The 21,964-nt window shown below is 37.9% G+C and overlaps 1 non-coding gene across 1 annotated transcript; it reads left to right on the top strand.

Moving 5' to 3' along the window:
- Positions 1–4,940: 4,940 nt before the first annotated feature.
- LOC112716823 (small nucleolar RNA R71) lies at positions 4,941–5,044 on the top strand. Its single transcript, XR_003160485.1, has one exon. It is a non-coding gene; the product is annotated as a small nucleolar RNA R71 (small nucleolar RNA).
- The last annotated feature ends 16,920 nt before the right edge of the window (positions 5,045–21,964 follow it).

Below are 21,964 nucleotides of genomic sequence, written 5' to 3'. Positions count from 1 at the left end.
AAAAATTACCTAAAAACAATGCCAAAAAGCGTATAAATTATCCGCTCATCACAACACCAAACTTAAATTGTTGCTTGTCCCCAAGCAACTGAAAATCAATTAGGATAAAAAGAAGAGAATATACTATAAATTCCAAAATATCAATGAATATTAATTCTAATTAGATGAGCGGGACTTGTAGCTTTTTGCTTCTGAACAGTTTTGGCATCTCACTTTTTCCTTTGAAGTTTAGAATGATTGGCTTCTCTAGGAACTTAGAATTTCGGATAGTGTTATTGATTCTCCTAGTTAAGTATGTTGATTCTTGAACACAGCTTCTTATGAGTCTTGGCCGTGGCCCTAAGCACTTTGTTTTCCAGTATTACCACCGGATACATAAATGCCACAGACACAGGACTGGGTGAACCTTTTCAGATTGTGACTCAGCTTTGCTAGAGTCCCCAGTTAGAGGTGTCCAGAGCTCTTAAGCACACTCTTTTTGCTTTGGATCATGACTTTAACCACTTAGTCTCAAGCTTTTCACTTGGACCTGCATGCCACAAGCACATGGTTAGGGACAGCTTGATTTAGCCGCTTAGGCCTGGATTTCATTTCCTTGGGCCCTCCTATCCATTGATGCTCAAAGCCTTGGATCCTTTTTACCCTTGCCTTTTGGTTTTAAGGGCTATTGGCTTTTTCTGCTTGCTTTTTCTTTTTCTTTCTATTTTTTTTCGCCATTTTTTCGCAAGCTTTTTGCTTTTTCACTGCTTTTTCTTGCTTCAAGAATCAATTTTATGATTTTTCAGATCATCAATAACATTTCTCTTTGTTCATCATTCTTTCAAGAGCCAACAATTTTAACATTCATAAACAACAAGATCAAAAATATGCACTGTTTAAGCATTCATTCAGAAAATAAAAAGTATTGTCACCACATCAATATAATTAAATTAAATTTAAGGATAAATTCGAAATTTATGTACTTCTTGTTCTTTTGAATTAAAAACATTTTCTTTTAAGAAAGGTGAAGGATTAATGGAATTTATTCATAGCTTTAAGACATAGTTACTAACTACTAATGATCATGAAGTAGAGAAACAAAACATAGATAAACACAACATTAAAACCGAAAAGCAGAAAGAAATAAGAACTAGGAATGAATCCACCTTAGTGGCGTGTTCTTCTTGAAGGACCAACAATGTCCTTAAGCTCTTCTATGTCCCTTCCTTGCCTTTGTTGCTCCTCTCTCATTGCTCTTTGATCTTCTCTTATTTCATGGAGAATGATGGAGTGCTCATGATGTTCCACCCTTAATTGTTCCACATTGTGGCTCAAATCTTCTAAGGAAGTGTTGAGTTGTTCCCAATAGTTGTTGGGAGGAAAGTGCATCCCTTGAGGCATCTCAGGGATTTCTTGATGATGAGCTTCCTCATGCATCTCTTGAGATCCGTGGAGGGTCTCTCTTGCTTGCTCCATCCTCTTCTTGGTGATGGGCTTATCCTCTTCAATGGGGATGTCTCCTTCTATGATAACTCCAGCTGAGTAACATAGATGGCAAATAAGGTGAGGAAAAGCTAGCCTTGCCATGGTAGAGGGCTTTTCGGCTATTTTGTAGAATTCATTGGAGATGACTTCATGAACTTCTACTTCCTCTCCAATCATGATGCTATGAATCATGATGGCCTGATCCACAGTAACTTCAGATCGGTTGCTAGTGGGAATGATGGAGCGTTAAATGAACTGCCATCCTCTAGCCACAGGCTTGAGGTCCAGTCTTCTTAGTTGAACTGGCTTGCCTTTGGAGTCTCTTTTCCATTGAGCTCCTTCCACACATATGTTCATTAGGACTTGGTCCAACCTTTGATTAAAGTTGACCCTTCTAGTGTAGGGGCGTTCATCTCCTTGCATCATGGGCAAGTGAAACGCCAACCTCACATTTTCTGGACTAAAATCGAAGTATTTCCCCCAAACCATTGTGAGATAATTCTTTAGATTTGGGTTCATACTTTGATCATGGTTTCTAGTGATCCATGCATTGGCATAGAACTCTTGAACCATTAAGATTCCGACTTGTTGCATGGGGTTGGTTAAGACTTCCCAACCTCTTCTTCGGATCTCATGTCGGATCTCCGGATACTCATTTTTCTTGAGCTTGAAAGGGACCTCAGAGATCACCTTCTTCTTTGCCACAACATCATAGAAGTGGTCTTGATGGCTTTTGGAGATGAATCTTTCCATCTCCCATGACTCGCAGGTGAAAGCTTTTGTCTTCCCTTTTCCTTTTCTAGAGGATTCTCCGGCCTTAGGTGCCATTGATGGTAATGGAAAAACAAAAAAAGCTTATGCTTTTACCACACCAAACTTAAAATATTGCTCGCCCTCGAGCAAGAGAAGAAAGAATAGAAGAAGAAGAAGAAGAAAATATTGAGGAGAAGGTGGAGTGTGGGTTTCGGCCAATGTATAGAAGATGGGGTTGTGTTGTGTGAAAAGGAAGTGGAATGGAGGGGTTTATATAGGAAAATGGGAGAGGTAGGTTCGGCCATTTAGGGTGGGTTTGGGTGGGAACGTGTTTTTGAATTTTGAAGGTAGGTGGGGTTTTTGGGGAAGAGTGGATGGATGTGAGTGGTGAAGTGGGTAATTGGGAAGAGAGATTGAAGTTGATGGGAAGTGTGACATGGGGAAGAGTGAAATAGGATTAGGAGGTAAGGTGGGAATATGTTAGGTGGGGATCCTGTGGGGTCCACAGATCCTGAGGTGCCAAGGAATTACATCCCTGCACCAAATAGGCAAGCAAAAATGCCTTTGCATACCATTCTGGCGTTTAAACGCCGAGGTGATGCACGTTCTGGGCGTTCAACGCCCATGTAAAGCATGTTCTAGGTGTTCAACGCCCGTATGTAGCATGTTTCTGGCGTTGAACGCCAGTTCCATGCTTGTTACTGGCGTTCAGCGCCAGCTTTTCTCAAGGCACATTCCTGGCGTTCAAACGCCAGAATGTTGCTTGTTTCTGGCATTCAGCACCAGATTCATGCTCTGTTCTGGCGTTGAACGCCAGCCAGATGCTCTTTACTGGCGTTGAACGCCAGTCTGTCCTTCCTCCAGGGTGCAAATTTTTTTTGCTGTTTTTGATTCTGTTTTTAATTTTTATGATTTTTTCGTGACTCCTCATGATCATGTACCTAATAAAACACAAAATAACAATAAAATAAAATAAAATAAAAATTAGATAAATAAAATTGGGTTGCCTCCCAACAAGCGCTTCTTTAATGTCAATAGCTTGACATTGTGCTCTCATGGAGCCACAAAGGTGATCATGTCAATGTTGTATAGTCCCAACACCAAACTTAGTGGTTGGTTGTGGCCTCCCAACACCAAACTTATAGTTTGACTGTGGGGGCTCTTCTTGACTCTGAACTGAGAGAAGCTCTTCATGCTTACTCTCCTTTATCACAGAGGGATGGCCATGTGCCTTAAACACAAGGTAGTCCCCATTCAATTGAAGGACTAATTCACCTCTGTTGACATCTATCACATCTCCTGCTGTGGCTAGAAAAGGTCTTCCAAGGATGATACACTCATCCTCTTCCTTCCTAGTGTCTAAGATTATGAAATCAGCAGGGATGTAAAGGCCTTCAACCTTTACTAACACGTCCTCTACTATTCCATAAGCTTGTCTCAATGACTTGTCTGCCAATTGTAATGAGAACAAGGCAGGTTGTACCTCAATGATCCCCAGCTTCTCCATTACAGAGAGTGGTATAAGATTTATCCCTAACCCCAGATCACATAGAGCTTTTTCAAAGGTCAATGTGCCTATGGTACAAGGTATTAAGAATTTGCCAGGATCTTGTTTCTTTTGAGGTAAAATTTGCTGAATCCAGGTATCTAGTTCACTAATGAGCAAGAGAGGTTCACTTTCCCAAGTCTCATTACCAAACAACTTGGCATTCAGCTTCATGATAGCTCCTAAATATTGAGTAACTTGCTCTCCAGTCACATCTTCATCCTCTTCAGAGGAAGAATAGTGTTCAGAGCTCATGAATGGCAGAAGGAGATTTAATGGAATCTCTATGGTCTCTATTTGAGCCTTAGATTCCTTTGGATCCTTAATAGGAAACTCCCTCTTGCTTGAGAGACGTCCTAGGAGGTCCTCCTCACTAGGATTTTCGTCCTCCTCCTCCCTTGTGCATTCAGCCATATTGATTAAATCAATGGCCTTGCACTCTCCTTTTGGATTCTCTTCTGTATTGCTTGGGAGAATACTGGGAGGAGTTTCAATGACTTTCTTACTCAGCTGGCCCACTTGTGCCTCCAGATTTCTGATGGAGGATCTTGTTTCACTCATGAAACTGAAAGTGGCCTTTGACAGATCAGAGACTAAATTGGCTAAATTAGAAGTGTTTTGTTCAGAATTCTCTGTCTGTTGCTGAGAAGATGATGGAAAAGGCTTGCTATTGCTCAGCCTATTGCGTCCACCATTGTTAAAGCCTTGTTGAGGCTTTTGTTGATCCTTCCATGAGAAATTTGGATGATTTCTCCATGATGAATTATAGGTGTTTCCATAAGGTTCACCCATGTAATTTACCTCTGCTATTGCAGGGTTCTCAGGATCATAAGCTTCTTCGGAAGCTGCCTCTTTAGTACTATTGGATGCATTTTGCCATCCATTCAGACTTTGAGAGATCATGTTGACTTGCTGAGTCAACATTTTGTTCTGAGCCAATATGGCATTCAGAGCATCAATTTCAAGAACTCCCTTCCTCTGAGGCGTCCCATTATTCACGCAATTCCTCTCAGAAGTGTACATGAATTGGTTATTTGCAACCATGTCAATTAGTTCTTGAGCTTCTGCAGGTGTTTTCTTTAGGTGAATGGATCCACCTGCAGAATGGTCCAATGACATTTTTGAAAATTCAGATAGACCATAATAGAATATATCTAATATGATCCATTCTGAAAACATGTCAGATGGACACCTTTTGGTCAACTGCTTGTATCTTTCCCAAGCTTCATAGAGGGATTCACCATCTTTTTGTTTGAAGGTTTGAACATCCACTCTAAGCTTGCTCAGCTTTTGAGGAGGAAAGAATTTATCCAAGAAAGCCGTGACCAGCTTATCCCATGAGTCCAGGCTATCCTTAGGTTGTGAATCCAACCATATTCTAGCTCTGTCTCTTACTGCAAAAGGGAAAAGCATGAGTCTGTAGACTTCGGGATCTACTCCATTCGTCTTTACAGTCTCACAAATCTGCAAGAACTCAGTTAAAAACTGATAAGGATCTTCAGATGGAAGTCCATAGAACTTGCAGTTTTGTTGCATTAAGGCAACTAATTGAGGCTTAAGCTCAAAATTATTGGCTCCAATGGCAGGAATGGAGATGCTTCTTCCATCAAATTTGGACGTGGGCTTGGTAAAGTCACCAAGCATCCTTCTTGCATTATCATTATTGGGTTCGGCTGCCATCTCCTTCTCTTGTTCGAAATTTTCTGAAAGGTTACTTCTGGATTGTTGTAATTTTAGCTTCTCTTAGTTTCCTCTTCAAAGTCCTTTCAGGTTCAGGATCAATTTCAACAAGAGTGCCTTTTTCCTTGTTCCTGCTCATATGAAATAGAAGAAAACAAGAAAAGAAAGAGGAATCCTCTATGTCACAGTATAGAGATTCCTTTATGTTAGTAGAAAAAGAAAGGGGGGAAGAGTGAAGAAGAGTGGGTTCGGATATTTAGATGAAGAGAGGTGAAGAGAAGTGTTAGTAAATAAATAATTAAATAAAATAAGAGAGAAGAGATAGAAAATTCGAAAATAATTTTAAAAAGGGGTTAGTAATTTTCGAAAATTAGAGATAAGATAAGATTAAAATTAAAATTTAAAACAAAAAAAGAATTTTTGAAAAAGAGATGAGATATTTTCGAAAATTAGAGAGGTAAAAGTAGTTAGGTGGTTTTGAAAAAGATAAGAAACAAACACAAAGTCAAAGAGTTAGTTGAAAAAGATATTAAAATCAAATTTGAAAAGATAAGAAGATAAGAAGTTGGATAAGATATTTTAAAATCAAATTTTTGAAAAAGATAAAATTTTGAAAAAGATTTAATTTTTAAATTTAAAATTAATTACTAACAAGAAACTAGAAGATAAGATTCTAGAACTTAAAGATTGAACCTTTCTTAACAAGAAAGTAACAAACTTCAAATTTTTGAATCAATCACATTAATTGTTAGTGAATTTTTGAAAATATGATATAAAGATAAGAAAAAAATTCTGAAAATATTTTGAAAAATATTTTGAAATTTTCGAAAAAGAGGAAAAATTGGAAAAGATATGATTGTTGAAAAAGATTTTGAAAATAGTCTGAAAAAGAATTTAAAAAGATAAGATTTTTAAAATTGAAATTTTGACTTGACTTGTAAGAAATAACTAATTTTAAAAATTTTTGACCAAGTCAACCCAAAATTTCAAAAATTTGGAGAGAAAAAAGGAAAAGATCTATTTTTGATTTTTTTGAATTTTTAATTATGAGAGAGAAGAACACAAACATGACCCAAAACATGAAAATTTTGGATCAAAACACAAGATGCATGTAAGAACACTATGAATGTTAAGATGAACACCAAGAACACTTTGAAGATTATGATGAACATCAAGAACATAATTTTTGAAAAAATTTTTGATGCAAAGAAAACATGCAAGACACCAAACTTAGAAATCTTTAATGCATGGACTTTAACAAAAAATGCACATGAAAAACAACAAACAACACAAAACAAGAAAACATCAAGATCAAATAAGAGGACTTATCAAGAACAACTTGAAGATCAGGAAGAACACTATGAATGCATGGAATTTTCGAAAAATGCAAGAAAATTTTTTAAAGCATGCAACAGACACCAAACTTAAAAATTGACTCAAGATTCAAACAAGAAACACAAAATATTTTTGATTTTTATGATTTTATGATTTTTTGTATTTTTATTATATTTTTTGAAAATAAAGTTTGAAAAAAAACGAAAAAGAAAAGAAAAATTTTGAAAAAGTTTTTGAAAAGAAAATTACCTAATCTGAGTAACAAGAAGAACCGTCAGTTGTCCATACTCGAACAATCCCCGGCAACGGCGCCAAAAACTTGGTGGACGAAATTGTGATCTTCAAAATTGGTCTCTTTGTATTTGTATGAAATCAAAAATACCCCAAAGAGATCATGGTATGATGAATTGGGATCTTAATAATCCCTGGTAATGGCACCCACCAGCAGCTTAGTGTTGTTGTTGGACCAAAAGAGTTACAGGCACTGTTAGAGAAGCTCACAACTCCGTTCAACTTAACCAGCAAGTGTACTAGGTCATCCAAGTAATACCTTACGTGAGTAAGGGTCGATCCCACAGAGATTGTTGGTATGAAGCAAGCTATGGTCACCTTGTAAATCTCAGTTAGGCAGATTAAATGTTTATGGATTTCGAAAATTTGTAATAAAAAGAAAATAAAATAGGATAGAAATACTTATGTAAATTAATGGTGGGGATTTCAGATAGGCATGTGGAGATGCTAGAATCCTCTCGAATCTCTGTTTTCCTATTGCTTTCATCCAATTCTTCTTACTCCTTTCCATGGCAAGCTGTATGTAGGGCATCACCGTCATCAATGGCTACTTTTCATCCTCTCGGGAAAATGATCCTATGCGCTGTCACTGCATGGCTAATCGTCTGGAGGCATCACCCTTGACAATGGCTACATCCCATCCTCTCAGTGAAAATGGTCCAAATGCTCTGTCACAGCACGGCTAATCATCTGTCGGTTCTCAATCAGGTTGGAATAGAATCCATTGATTCTTTTGCGTCTATCACTAACGCCCAGCCTTCAGGAGTTTGAAGCTCGTCACAGTCATTCAATACCGGAATCTTACTCGGAATACCACAGACAAGGTTAGACTTTCCAGATTCCCAGAATCCTACTCGGAATACCACAGACAAGGTTAGACTTTTTGGATTCCCATGAATGCCGCCATCTATCTAGCTTATACCACGAAGATTCTGTTGGGGAATCTAAGAGATATGCGCCCGGCCTAAAGTAGAACGGAAGTGGTTGTCAGTCATGCGCGTTCATAGGTGAGAATGATGATGAGTGTCACGGATCATCACATTCATCAAGTTGAAGTGCAACGCATATCTTGGAATAAGAATAAAAGAGATTTGAATAGAAAATAATAGTAATTGTATTGAAACTTGAGGTATAGCAGAGCTCCACACCCTTAATCTATGGTGTGCAGAAACTCCACCGTTGAAAATACATAAGTGAAAGGTTCAGGCATGGCCGAATGGCCAGCCCCCATGAAGGTGATCAAAAGACCGAATGGTCAAAAGATGTCTAATACAATAGTAACTTATCCTATTTATACTAGACTAGCTACTAGGGTTTACATGAGTAAGTAATTGATGCATAAATCCACTTCCGGGGCCCACTTGGTGTATGCTTGGGCTGAGCTTGATCTATCCACGAGCTGAGGCTTTTCTTGGAGTTGAACGCCAAGTTGTAACATGTTTTGGGCGTTCAACTCCGGGTCGTGACGTGTTTCTGGCGTTTAACTCTAGACAGCAGCATGTACTTGGCGTTGAGCGCCATTTTACATCATCAATTCCCGAATAAAGTATGGACTATTATATATTGCTAGAAAGCTCTGGATGTGTACTTTCCAACGCCGTTGAGAGCGCGCCATTTGAAGTTCTGTAGCTCCAGAAAATCTATTTTGAGTGCAGGGAGGTCAGATTCCAACAGCATCAGCAGTCCTTTTGCCAGTCTTTTTCAGAATTTTGCTCAAGTCCCTCAATTTCAGCCAGAAATTACCTGAAATCACAGAAAAACACACAAACTCATAGTAAAGTCCAAAAATGTGAATTTAGCATAAAAACTAATGAAAACATCCCTAAAAGTAGCATGATCTTACTAAAAATTACCTAAAAACAATGCCAAAAAGCGTATAAATTATCCGCTCATCAAACACCAGGTTGTAACCTGTTTCTGGCGTTGAACTCCATCTTGCAATCTGTTTTTCGCGCTGAACGCCAAACTGCAACATGGAACTGGCGTTGAACGCCAGTTTACACGTTTATCTTCGAGCAAAGTATAAACTATTATATATTGCTGGATAGCCCTGAATGTCTACTTTTTAACCCAATTGAGAGCGCACCAATTGGACTCCTGTAGCTCTAAAAAATCCATTCCGAGTGCAGGGAGGTCAGAATCCAACAACATAGCAGTCCTTTTTCAGCCTAAATCAGATTTTTGCTTAGCTCCCTCAATTTCAGCTAGAAAATACCTGAAATTACAGAAAAACACACAAACTCATACTAAAGTCCAGAAATACAAATTTTGCCTAAAAACTAATAAAATTATACTAAAAACTAACTAAAACATACTAAAATCTACATGAAATCACCCCCAAAAAGCGTATAAAATATCCGCTCATCACAACACCAAACTTAAACTGTTGCTTGTCCTCAAGCAACTAGATAAATAAAATAGGATAAAAAAGAAATTAAGAAGCAATAATATCTCAGAGTTTCAAGTGAAGCTCAGATTCTAATTAGATGAGTGGGACTAGTAGCTTTTTGCCTCTGAATAGTTTTGGCATCTCACTTTATCCTTTGAAATCCAGAATGATTAGCATCCATAGGAACTTAGAATTCAGATAGTATTATTGATTCTCCTAGTTTAGTATGTTGATTCTTGAACACAGTTACTTTATGAGTCTTGGCCGTGGCCCTAAGCACTTTGTTTTCCAGTATTACCACCGGATACATAACTGCCACAGACACATAACTGGGTGAACCTTTTCAGATTGTGACTTAGCTTTGCTAGAGTCCCCAATTAGAGGTTTCCAGAGTTCTTAAGCACACTCCTTTCCTTTGGATCACGACTTTAACCACTCAGTCTCAAGCTTTTCACTTGGACCTGCATGCCACAAGCACATGGTTAGGGATAGCTTGATTTAGCCGCTTAGGCCTGGATTTATTTCCTTGGGCCCTCCTATCCATTGATGCTCAAAGCCTTGGATCCTTTTCACCCTTGCCTTTTGGTTTTAAGGGTTGTAGACTTTTTATTTTTCTTTATCCAATGATTCCTCTCTTTTTTTTTCACTACTTTTTCTTGGTTCAAGAATCAATTTTATGTTTTTTCAGATCGTCAATAATATTTCTCTTGTTCATCATTCTTTCAAGAGCCAATACTTTTAACATTCATGAATTTCAATATCAAAAAATATGCACTGTTCAGGCATTCATTCAGAAAACAAAAAGTATTGCCACCACATATAAATAATTAGAATTTTCCTTAATAAGAACTCAAAATTAAATTACCTCTTTATTCTAAAAATCTACTATTTTATTCATGTTTGATGATGATGAGAAAAATAAATTATAGCTTAATTGGAAATAAAATCAAAATAGATATACTAATTACTACTACTCCTATATAACTTCTAAGGTAAATCTATAAGATAACTATCACAGAGTAAAGCTAAGATTAGGACTCAACAACCTTTATTTTGGGAAGTGGATGTTCCTCTAGTCTGTAGGGTGCTTGATCCTTCGAGAGATAATTTCTGACGCTTCAGTTCCTTCAAGTCAAGCCTTTGCTCTTCTTGTTCCCCAAGCAGTTTGCAAAGCATGCTATTTTGATTATTTTGTTCTTCCTTTATTTGGTCCATAGCTTCTTGCAACTTGGTAACCAATGCTTCAAGATGCTCCCAGTATTCAAATTGAGGAAATTCTGGGAGGAATTCCTGTGCTCTCCTCTTGATGGGGTCATCCTGCACTTGTTGTTTTTCCATTGATGTTTTGGTGATTGGTCGCTCAACTGAGATATACTCAGTTATTCCCATCTCTACTCCAGCATCTTTACATAGCATAGATATTAAGCTAGGATAAGCCAATTTGGCATCTTTGGAGTTCTTGTTTGCAATTATGTAAAGTTCACATGAAATCAACTGATGAACTTCCACTTCTCTTCCTAACATAGTGCAGTGGATCATCACTGCTCTTTTAACGATAACCTCAGAGCGGTTGCTAGTGGGTAGTATAGAATGCCCAATGAAGTCCAGCCAGCCTCTGGCGACTGGTTTGAGATCTTCTCTCTTGAGTTGATTTGGGACGCCCTTGGTGCTGGTGGTCCACCTGGCTCCAGGGAGGCATATGTCCTCTAGAATCTTGTCCAGGCCTTTATTTGTTCTCATCATTCTCCTATTAAAGGAGCCTGGGTCATCTTTCAACTGAGGTAGCTTAAAGATCTCCCTGATTTTATCAGGGTGGATGTGAACAATCTTTCCTCTGACCAAGGTTCGATAGTCATAGATAGCAGTTCCATATATTCTCTGCCTGTCTGTTTGCCACAGATTAGCGTAGAATTCCTGAACCATGTTTCTTCCCACCTTTGTCTCAGGATTAGCTAGGATTTCCCAGCTCCTGTTTCGAATTTGCTCTTGGGTATCCGGATATTCATCTTCTTTCAGATCGAATTTGACTTCCGGGATCACTGACCTTTGACCCATTATTTTGTAGTAATGGTCTGAATATTCTTTGGTTAAGAACCTCCCTTGATTCCAAAATGGTTTTGGAATACTCTCTTTCTTGCCTCTTGGAGTAGGTTGTTTTCCTTTAGGAGCCATGATCTTAGTGGGTATGGTTTAGTGATCACGGATAAACACACCAAACTTAGAGGTTTGCTTGTCCTTAAGAAAAAGAAAAGAAAGGAGAGGGATAGAAGGAGAGCTTGTTTTCGAATTGTTGAGGAGAGGAGAGAGGCCGAATGTGGATTTAAAGGGAGGGGGTGGGTTTTCGAAAATTTTGAAGAAAGATAAGATAGAAGATATGATTTGTAAAAGATAAATATGATAGAAAAAAAGATATAATTGAAAATTGAAAAGATATAGAAGATATTTGAAAAAGATAAATCTGAATTTTAGAAAAAAGATTTGGGATTAATTTGAAAAGATAATTGAGTTTTGAAAAAAAATTGAAAAGAAGTTGGATGGGATTTGAAAAAGGATTTGTGTTTATGAATTAAGATACATTTGATATTTTTGAAAAAGGGATTTTAGAAATTAGGATTAAAATTTTTGGAATTGAAGAATGAGAGTTTGTAACATGTTTATGCAAGAAATCATGAATTGAAATATGAAAATTGAAAAAAATTGTGAAGTAAAAATGAATTTACCTCCTCCCCATAATCCTGGCGTTAAACGCCCAAACGCTGCATGTTTTGGGCGTTTAACGCCCATTTGCAGCTTCTCCTGGGTGTTCAACGCCCAGCTGTTGCTTCTAGCTGGTGTTGAACGCCAGGAACTCCTTTGTCACTGGGCATTTTTCTGAACGCCCAGGACACTGTAAATCTGGCGTTAAATGCCCAGAAGGTGCTTCTTTCTGGCGTTCAACGCCCAGAAGATGCTTCTTTCTGGCGTTTAACGCCCAGATGGCTATCCTTACTGGCATTGAACGCCCAGTAGATGCTTCTTTTGGGCGTTCAACGCCCAAGACAGCTCTTACTGGCTTTTTCGCACCAGTGAGCTTCCTTTTTGCTGTTTTATCCTACGAATCCTTCTGTAACTCTGTGAATTCAAGCAATCGCTATTTTACCTTGAAGATAATTGACATAAACCTGTAAAAATCAATTAATTAACAAATAAGCTTTGTAAAATGCTGGGTTGCCTCCCAGCAAGTTCTTCTTTATTGTCTTTAGCTGGACTATTATTGAGCTTTAATCAAGTCTCAGTTTTGAGCATTCTTGCTCAAAATTGCTTTCAAGATAATGTTTGACTCTCTGTCCATTAACAATGAACTTTTTGTTAGAATCATTATCCTGAAGCTCCACATATCCATATGGTGACACACTTGTAATCATATATGGACCTCTCCACTGGGATTTCAATTTCCCGGGGAATAATCTGTGCCTAGAATTAAATAGCAGAACTTTCTGCCCCGGCTCAAAGACTCTGGATGACAGTTTCTTATCATGCCATCTTTTTGCTTTCTCTTTGTAAATTTTTGCATTTTCGAAAGCATTGAGTCTGAATTCCTCTAGCTCATTTAACTGGAGCAATCGTTTTTCTCCAGCTAACTTGGCATCAAGGTTTATGAATCTGGTTGCCCAATAGGCCTTATGTTCCAGTTCCACTGGCAAGTGACAGGCTTTTCCATACACCAGCTGGTATGGAGAAGTTCCTATAGGTGTCTTGAATGCTGTTCTGTATGCCCACAGAGCATCATCCAAGCTTCTTGCCCAATCCTTTATACGGTTAATCACAATCCGTTCCAGGATTCTTTTAAGTTCTCTATTAGAGACTTCAGCTTGCCCATTTGTCTGTGGATGATATGGTGTATCTACCCTGTGGCTAACTCCATATCGAACCAAAGTAGAGTAAAGCTGTTTATTGCATAAATGAGTGCCCCCATCACCGATTAGTACTCTAGGGATACCAAATCTGCTGAAGATGTGTTTCTGGAGGAATTTCAACAATGTCTTAGTATCGTTAGTAGGTGTTGCAATAGCTTCCACCCATTTGGATACATAATCCACTGCTACCAGAATATAAGTGTTTGAGTATGATGGTGGGAAAGATCCCATGAAGTCAATACCCCATACATTAAACAACTCAATCTCCAAGATTCCTTGTTGAGGCATGGCATAACTGTGAGGCAGATTGCCAGATCTTTGGCAACTGTCACAAATAAGTACAAACACTCGGGAGTCTTTATAAAGAGTAGGCTAGTAGAAGCCACATTGGAGGACTCTTGTGGCTGTTCGCTCACTTCCAAAATGTCCTCCATACTGTGATCCATGGCAGTGCCAGAGGATCTTCTGTGCTTCTTCTTTAGGCACACATCTACGGATTACTCCATCTGCACATCTCTTGAAGAGATATAGTTCATCCCAAAGATAGTACTTTGCATCCATGATTAATTTCTTTGTTTGCTGCCTACTGTACTCTTTAGGTATGAATCTCACTGCCTTGTAGTTTGTAATATCTGCAAACCATGACACTTCCTGGATGGCAAAGAGGTGATTATCCAGAAAGTTTTCAGAGATCTCAGTAAGAGGGAGGGATTCTGATGATTGGATTTTTGATGGTTTAGAATTTCACAAATGAATTCTCGTTGCAAGTATAGTTTCTAAACCAAACAATAATCTTCTCATACAAAAAGTTGTTTGTCACTAAAACAAACCCCTAAAATTATAAACCAAAGTATTCAAACCTCGGGTCGTTCTCCCTAGGAATTACAATAAAGTGTCTTGTTATTGGTTAGAAATGTGTTTTGGGGTTTTGGATAAGAAGCATGAAAAGTAAATGGCAATGAAAATAAACTAACAACTATAAAAAGGCTCTTGGCAAGGTATGAAAATTAGAAGTCCTATCCTAGTTATCCTCCTCAATTGTGATGAGAATTGTTCATTGCTACCACTTAGTTAACCCTTACTAAATAAAGGAAAGTCAAGTGGATGAATTGACTTGAGCCACAAGTCCTAGCCAACTCCCAAGGAAAGACTAGCTTTAGTGCACTCCAAACCAATTAGCAATCTTTCCAATTACCAATCAACAAAGGAATTAGATAACTCAAGTGTCACTAATTACTCTACCTTGGCCAAGAGGAACAAAATCTAACTAATAGCTATAAGAGACATTTCATCAAACACATAGAGTGCAATACAAGTAAACACATGAATTTGCAAGAATTAAGGAGAGATCTAACTACAAAGGCAAGAGGTCCACAATATAAAACCAAATCAATCATAAAACAACAAAGAACTTACCAATTGCATTGAAGGAGAAATGTAGATCTACAAAAGAGAATTCACAAACTACAAACAAAGGAAGTACATTAGAAGAAGAATTCTACAACTACAATAGAGGAGAGGAATGAAAATTGGAAGAGAGAAGAAGAAGAAATACATCTAGATCTAAGAACTAACCTAATCCTAATTCTAGAGAGAAGAGAGAGCTTCTCTCTCTAGAAACTAACTAAAAACTAAACTATGACTAATGGTAACTAACTTATTCATCCCTCTTCAATCCTTGGCTTAAATAGCATCAGAAATGAGTTGGATTGGGCCCACAAGGCTTCTAAAATCGCTGGCCACATATTGCTTTAAGTGGATCATATGGCAGCAACGACGCGTGCGTGTACAGTGCGCGTGCGTGTCACCATACGTGTAGAAACTATGGCAAATATTATATTGTTTCGAAGCCCCGGATGTTAGCTTTCCAACCCAACTGAAACCGCATTATTTGGACCTCTGTAGCTCAAGTTATGGTCGATTAAGTGCAAAGAGGTCGGCTTGACAGCTTTTGCGATTCCTACATTTCTTCATGAGTTCTCCATTTTTACATGCTTTTCCTTCATTCCCTTGGTCCAATTCTTGCCTCCTAAATCTGAAATCACTTAGCAAACATATCAAGGCATCTAATGGAATCAAGGAGAATTAGATTTAGCTATTTTAAGTCCTAAAAAGCATGTTTTCACTCTTAAGCACAATTAAAGGAGAAGTTATAAAACCATACTATTTCAATGGATAAATGTGGGTAAAAGGTTATAAAATCCCCTAAATCAAGCACAAGATAAACTCTACAAATGGGGTTTATCAACCTCCCCACACTTAAACCAAGCATGTCCTCATGCTTAAACCAAGAATGAAGTAAAGGGCATGGCATTTATTCAATGGAACTAACTAAGTGCAATCTACTTATATGCAACTATCTAAATGAATGCAATTGCTTGGTCAAAATAAATCAATTCCCAAGAAGCATATATGCACAAGAGCTAAGGGCTGACAAACCTAATCCACAATTGAATTGAGTTATTAAATATTTTTACAAACTTGCATGAAACGTGATACTCATAGGTGGAAACATGTAATTGAGCATCAAACCCTCACCGGATGTGTTTGCGCTCTATTCACTCAAGTGTTTAGGGTTGATTCTCTCAATTCTCCCCTAATCATGCTTTCCAAGATTTGTTCTTCTTCTAAAAATCAACAATTACTTTATGCATGCATACAATTATCATGAGGTCTCTTCTTTAGGTTGTAATGGGGTAAGGGTCAAGGTAGGACGCATATTTGGTCAAGTGAGTTTGAAGTTTGAATCTTTGATAAGCTTAGACTTCCCACCTAACCTATGACATCCTATATAATTAAGCTCTAACCTAACTACCCATTTTGCACTCTTTCACATACTCATGTATCCCTTTCTGTTTCACAACACTCATGCATTGATTTTATTGAGCTACACTTTGCTTTGGGGCATTTTGTCCCCTTTTTATTTCTTTCTTTTTCTTCTTTTTCTTTCTTTTTCTATTTTTTCTTTTTCTTTTCCATATTATTTTTCTTTTTCTTTTCTTTTTTTCTTTTGTTTTTCTCATTTTTTTCTTTCTATATACAAGAACATCAATGCATAAGGTCTATACATTTGATCAATACATGAGCATGTACCCAATTCCCAATATTTTCAATAAAAATACAAAACTACCCTTTTATTCACCCAATGTCCCAAGATTCCCACACTTGAATGATACTCACACATACTTGCCTAAGCTAATCAAAGATCCAAATTAAGGACATTTATTGTTTTCCGCTTTAGGCTTGTAATGTGCTAAAATTAAGAACAAGTGGGTTAATCGTAGGCTCAAATTTGGCTAACAATGGAAGATAAAAGGTATGGCTTTTTAGGTAAGTGAGCTAAATGAAATGATGGCCTCAATCATATAAATGCATAAATACACAAAATAATGGATATAAAGGATCAAACAAATCAAAGATTACATTCATAGAAAGAGAATAATGCACACAAGAAGGAAAATAAGTGGTTATAAGATGTAACCACACCATTAGGCTCAAAACTCACTTGCTTGTGTTCTTAGCTCAAAAACCATGTTTCACAATATATATAATTCAAGCAAGTTCTATGAAAAGTTTTCACTCAAATCAATTGGTGCCCTATAGATAGAAATCCTTGAAAAATTTCATTATTTTGACTAAGCTTATTTTGTATATATATGCAAAACTAAGAAAATGCAAGTAAAAATCCTAAAATCTTAGAATGAAATGCAAAAGTGTTGGAATTAGAAACTTGTCACCTAAAATTGCCGACCGGTCGGACGACCTCCCCACACTTAAAAGTTTGCACCGTCCTCGGTGCACTCAAAGATGAGCAAGGGGGTACGGCGACTCTCCGGATTGCTGCGTGTTCTTAGTCTTGCTTCCATGTTTGCTTGTGGTGCATTCATCATAAAAAACAAAAATATAACACCATAAGAGGAGAAGATATAAAAGCAAGGAAGCATACATTGTTGGAATGAGGTAAATCACTAGAAATGAGTGAGTGAATTAGTGTGACATTAATGACAAGTAGGTGTGTGAATTCTAAATTGCGTGGTTTAGAACACACATTAGCATAAAAGTCATGTCACAAAAGAAGCATGTACATCACTTATCCTAGTGTGCTTGAGATGCTTTAAGTGAACCTGTAAGGTAAAACAAGCATTAAAGAAGCATGAAAGCATTCAAGTCAAACACATATGGGTGCATATGATCATAAAATATAATGCATTAAGGTAAATGCATAACATCATCCATCAAGAGGTTGCCTAATCGAGGAAAAAGATTCAAATTACATGGTGGCCAAATCATGTGATTCAAGAAGAGTTACAAGCTCGAAGGCAATTCTCATCACTTGGTATTTTTCAAAAGGTAAGCATAAAAAAACTCAAAACCAAGTAGCAAAATATAACCTCAAACATAGAATCCAACAAAGATTATCTAAAAACATTCATGCTAAAATAGTATTTACGCAATAAGAGGCAACAATGTGTAGTAAACAAGATCAATAAGCCAACACTTATAATGAAAATGGAGAAAATAAAATAAAAACTAAACTAAAGCTATCTAACAAACTAACTAACTAACTAATTAACTAACTAAAATAAATGGTTATCAATGGTATTTGGAAGTGTTGGATGAGGGGTAGAGAAAGGGAAGAAGAAAGGAGAAGGAAAGAAATGGAAGGAGGAGAAGAAAAGAAATGTGGTGAAGGAAGGAAATCCGCGCGTACGCGCGCATGCTGCGCGCGCGCGGATGGTTTATTTTGAGAGTGGCGCGTACGCGTCATGTGCGCGTGCGCACGAGTGGGGTTGTGCCAAAGGCACAACGTTGGCATGGCGTAGGCATAACTCTCTGGAAAATGTATGGAATGTGGAACTTCTTAATCCACGCGTACGCACGCATGGCGCGCGCGCGTGGATGGTCCAAAACGCTAGATGCACGCGTCTGCACGCAGTGCGCATACGCGTGGATGCTGCTCTATTTTTCAAAATTTTTCTCTGTTTTTGCACCAATCCAGGCATTCTAAACCTCCAAACAGCTACCAAAACACCTTAAAACCTTATTTAACATGATAAAATACTAATTAAACTCAACCAACTAATCTAAACATGAAATTAAACTAGTTCTACCAATATGTACAAAAGCGAAAATGAAAGGATTTTACCATGGTGGGGTGTCTCCCACCTAACACTTTTGTTTATTGTCCTTAAGTTGGACTTTTGGGGAGCTCCTCATCAAGGTGGCTTGTGCTTGTACTCATCTTGGAACTCCCACCAATGCTTGGTTCTCCATTGTGCCCCAAGATTTCTTATGGATTGAGCCAAGTGTTGATGGAGTTCTTCACAAGCTTGGGGCTCCCAAAGTTGGTCCTCTTCTTGTAATCCGGGATCCCACACTTTGTTTTCACACCCGTCTTGAGGTTGATCATCATTATTAGTCCAACCGGGTGGTGAGTAAGGTGAATTCTCTATATAGTGGCCAACAATCCTCCTAGGCCCATCTAATTGAGCACTACTCCAACCTTTATATCTCATGTTTGATGCGTCAACCATAATGAGCCTTGATTTGCAATGCCCACCACAAAACCTTTTTCGCTTATGCTTCATCCCACAAACTTCCCTAAGTTGGCCATCCGTTTCAAGCAAACGATATTCAAGTCGGATAATAAAGCTAATAGAAATGAATTTCACCCACTCAAATGAAGATGTAGATGGCAACCTAGGCAAAGATGCTTCCAAAGATCTTGACAAAGCATAACCAACCCTCGTTCTTCTATTTCTAGGGACTTCCACCTCTTCACATGATCTCTTAATCTCAATCTTTTGTTCAACAATTTTATCTAAACCTTTTCCTTTACTCAAATCATAATAGGGAGGGTGAGAAAAATTTACCTCCTCAACGCTTTCAAATCCAACCGGAGAAGGTTCTTCATGCTCAAAGGATTCTTCACCACTAAGACTTGATGCTTGATCTTCATCACCAAGGGAACTCAATTCTTTCTCTATCCCATCCAAGTCTTCATATGGAATATGCCTTGGAAGGTGTGCACTTTCCTCCCTAGCATCAATTTCAATCATCTTGGAGGGGTTTTCTTCAAATCTATGTTCCCATGGAGGCTCCGCATCTCCCAAGTCTTCTACCACTTCTTCCTTGTCTTCAACAATTAAAGCTTCCTCCAATTATTCCAATACAAAGCAACTTCCTTCATTTCCCACCGAAGTTTCTAATCTCTCCTTCATGCTATGTTCTTCATTTGATTCTCCACATGTAGCCATGGGAGTTCCTTGAGTGTTCGAGCATTGGGAGGCTAATTAATTTGTTACCGTATCCAAGGCGGCCATGAAATTTTGCACATCCCTTTTTATCTCTTCTTGCCCTTGAACAAGAACACCAAGGATGTCATCCATTGGAGGTTGGGATGGATGGAAGGATTCATCATTTTGGGGAAGGGTTCATAGTAGGAAGATGGTTCTTCTTGGTAGAGTTGTGGTGGTTCAATATTCTCCACTCTTTCCACTTGTTGCACAACACACTCCATGGTTGCTTGAAATTGATCCAATGCTTCCTTGAGACGATCCTTTGACTCTTGTTCCGCTTGGATATCATGATAGGGATCATATGGGTCTTGGATCGATGGACATGAATATTCTTCCATGTGAGGTTGTGGTGGAAGGTAGAATTCATCTTGTGGTTGAAAATTTTCATATATTGGGGGTGGTTCATCTTGGTAATAATATGGAGGAGGTGGCTCTTGAAAATGTTGATGTTGGAATTGTGGTGGCTCTATATGTGGTTCATATGGCTCATATGGTTGTTGGTAGGATGGATATGGATTAGGGTCATATGAAGGTGGTTGGTAAGAAGGGGCTTGTGAGTATGGTTGAGAGTTATGTTGAGGATATGGATCATAGGCATATGGTGGTGGTTCTTGAAAGTCACAAGGAGATTCACCATAGCCATTGGATTGATATGCATCATAGAATGGCTCTTCTTCATAGTGCATTGGTGGGGGCTGTTGCCACGAGGATTGATCATAAGCATATGGCTCCTCCCACCTTTGGTTATCCCATCCTTGATACACATTATCATTATAGTTCTCATCACCTACAACATAGTTGTAATCACACTCATAGCCAAAGTGAGAATTCATGATAATAAGAGAGGGCAAAAACAAAAAATAGTAACAAATAAAAAGAACAAACTAAAAACTAACAAAGAAGTAAAAAGCAAACATATTCACAATATTCACATATATACAATAACCAATAACACAACACCATTGCAATTCCCTGGCAACGGCGCCATTTTGATGATTGGCTTTTTGACGGTTTAGAATTTCATAAATGAATTCTCGTTGCAAGTATAGTTTCTAAACCAACAATAATCCTTTCATACAAAAGATTGTTTGTCACAAGTAACAAACCCCTAAAATTAATAACCGAAGTATTCAAACCTCGGGTCATTCTCCGTAGGAATTGTAATGAAGTGTTTTGTTATTGGTTGTGAGTTATTTTTGGGGTTTTAATAAGAAACATGAAAGATAAATGGCAAGAAAGTAAACTTAGGCCTAAAAAGGTCTTGGCAAGGGTTGGTGGTCAAGGATCTCTATCCTAATCACTAACCACAATATGAGAATTGGCAAGGATTAATCTCATTAAACCATCCTCTAACTAGTAGTAAAGGAAAGTCAAATGAGCTATATCAATCCTAGTCCATAAGTCCTAACTCTCCACTAATTCAATTAGTGAGAACTAGAGTCAATGGATCTCAATCATCAATTACTTGGACATTAGTAACGCAAGAGTTCCTAAGTTACCTTTCCAAGCCAAGAACATAAAACTCTACTCTAGAATCCAACCAAGCATTTTCTCAAACACTTGGAAGGCACAAAAGAAAATCATATTAAATTGACAACAAGAATGAAATCTAACAACAATTATTGAAAGGAATTAACAACAACAATCAAAAGAAACACATTTATTGTGAATTACCTTGATTGAATTGAAAGAGAGTAGAAGAAACAAAAGTAGATCTACAACAAAACACAAGAACAACATAAAGGAAATTACAACAAAAGAATGAAAGAAGAATGAATGTAACAACAAGAAATTGAGAAGATAGAAGTAGAAGAAGATGAATTAAAATCTAGATCTAAGAACTAAACATAATCCTAACCCTAATCCTAGAGAGAAGTGAGAGCTTCTCTCTCTAGAAACTACTTCTAAAACTAAACTATGACTAATGGTAACTAACTTGTTCATCCCTCTTCAATCCTTGGCTTAAATAGCATCAGAAATGAGTTGGATTGGGTCCACAAGGCTTCTAAAATCGCTGGCCACGTATTGCTTTAAGTGGATCATATGGCAGCAACGATGCGTGCGCGTATAGTGCACGTGCGCATCACCATACGTGTAGCAACTATGGCAAATCTTATATCATTTCGAAGCCCCGGATGTTAGCTTTCCAACCTAACTAGAACCGCATCATTTGGACCTCTGTAGCTCAGGTTATGATCGATTAAGTGCAAAGAGGTAGGCTTGACAGCTTTTGCGATTCCTACATTTCTTCATGAGTTCTCCATTTTTACATGCTTTTCCTTCATTCCCTTGGTCCAATCCTTGCCTCCTA

This window comes from Arachis hypogaea, chromosome 1, assembly GCF_003086295.3.
Source record: "Arachis hypogaea cultivar Tifrunner chromosome 1, arahy.Tifrunner.gnm2.J5K5, whole genome shotgun sequence".
Taxonomy (NCBI): Eukaryota; Viridiplantae; Streptophyta; class Magnoliopsida; order Fabales; family Fabaceae; genus Arachis; species Arachis hypogaea.
The sequence above is the reverse complement of the archived record's forward strand: the minus strand, read 5'-3'. Positions and strand labels throughout refer to the sequence as shown.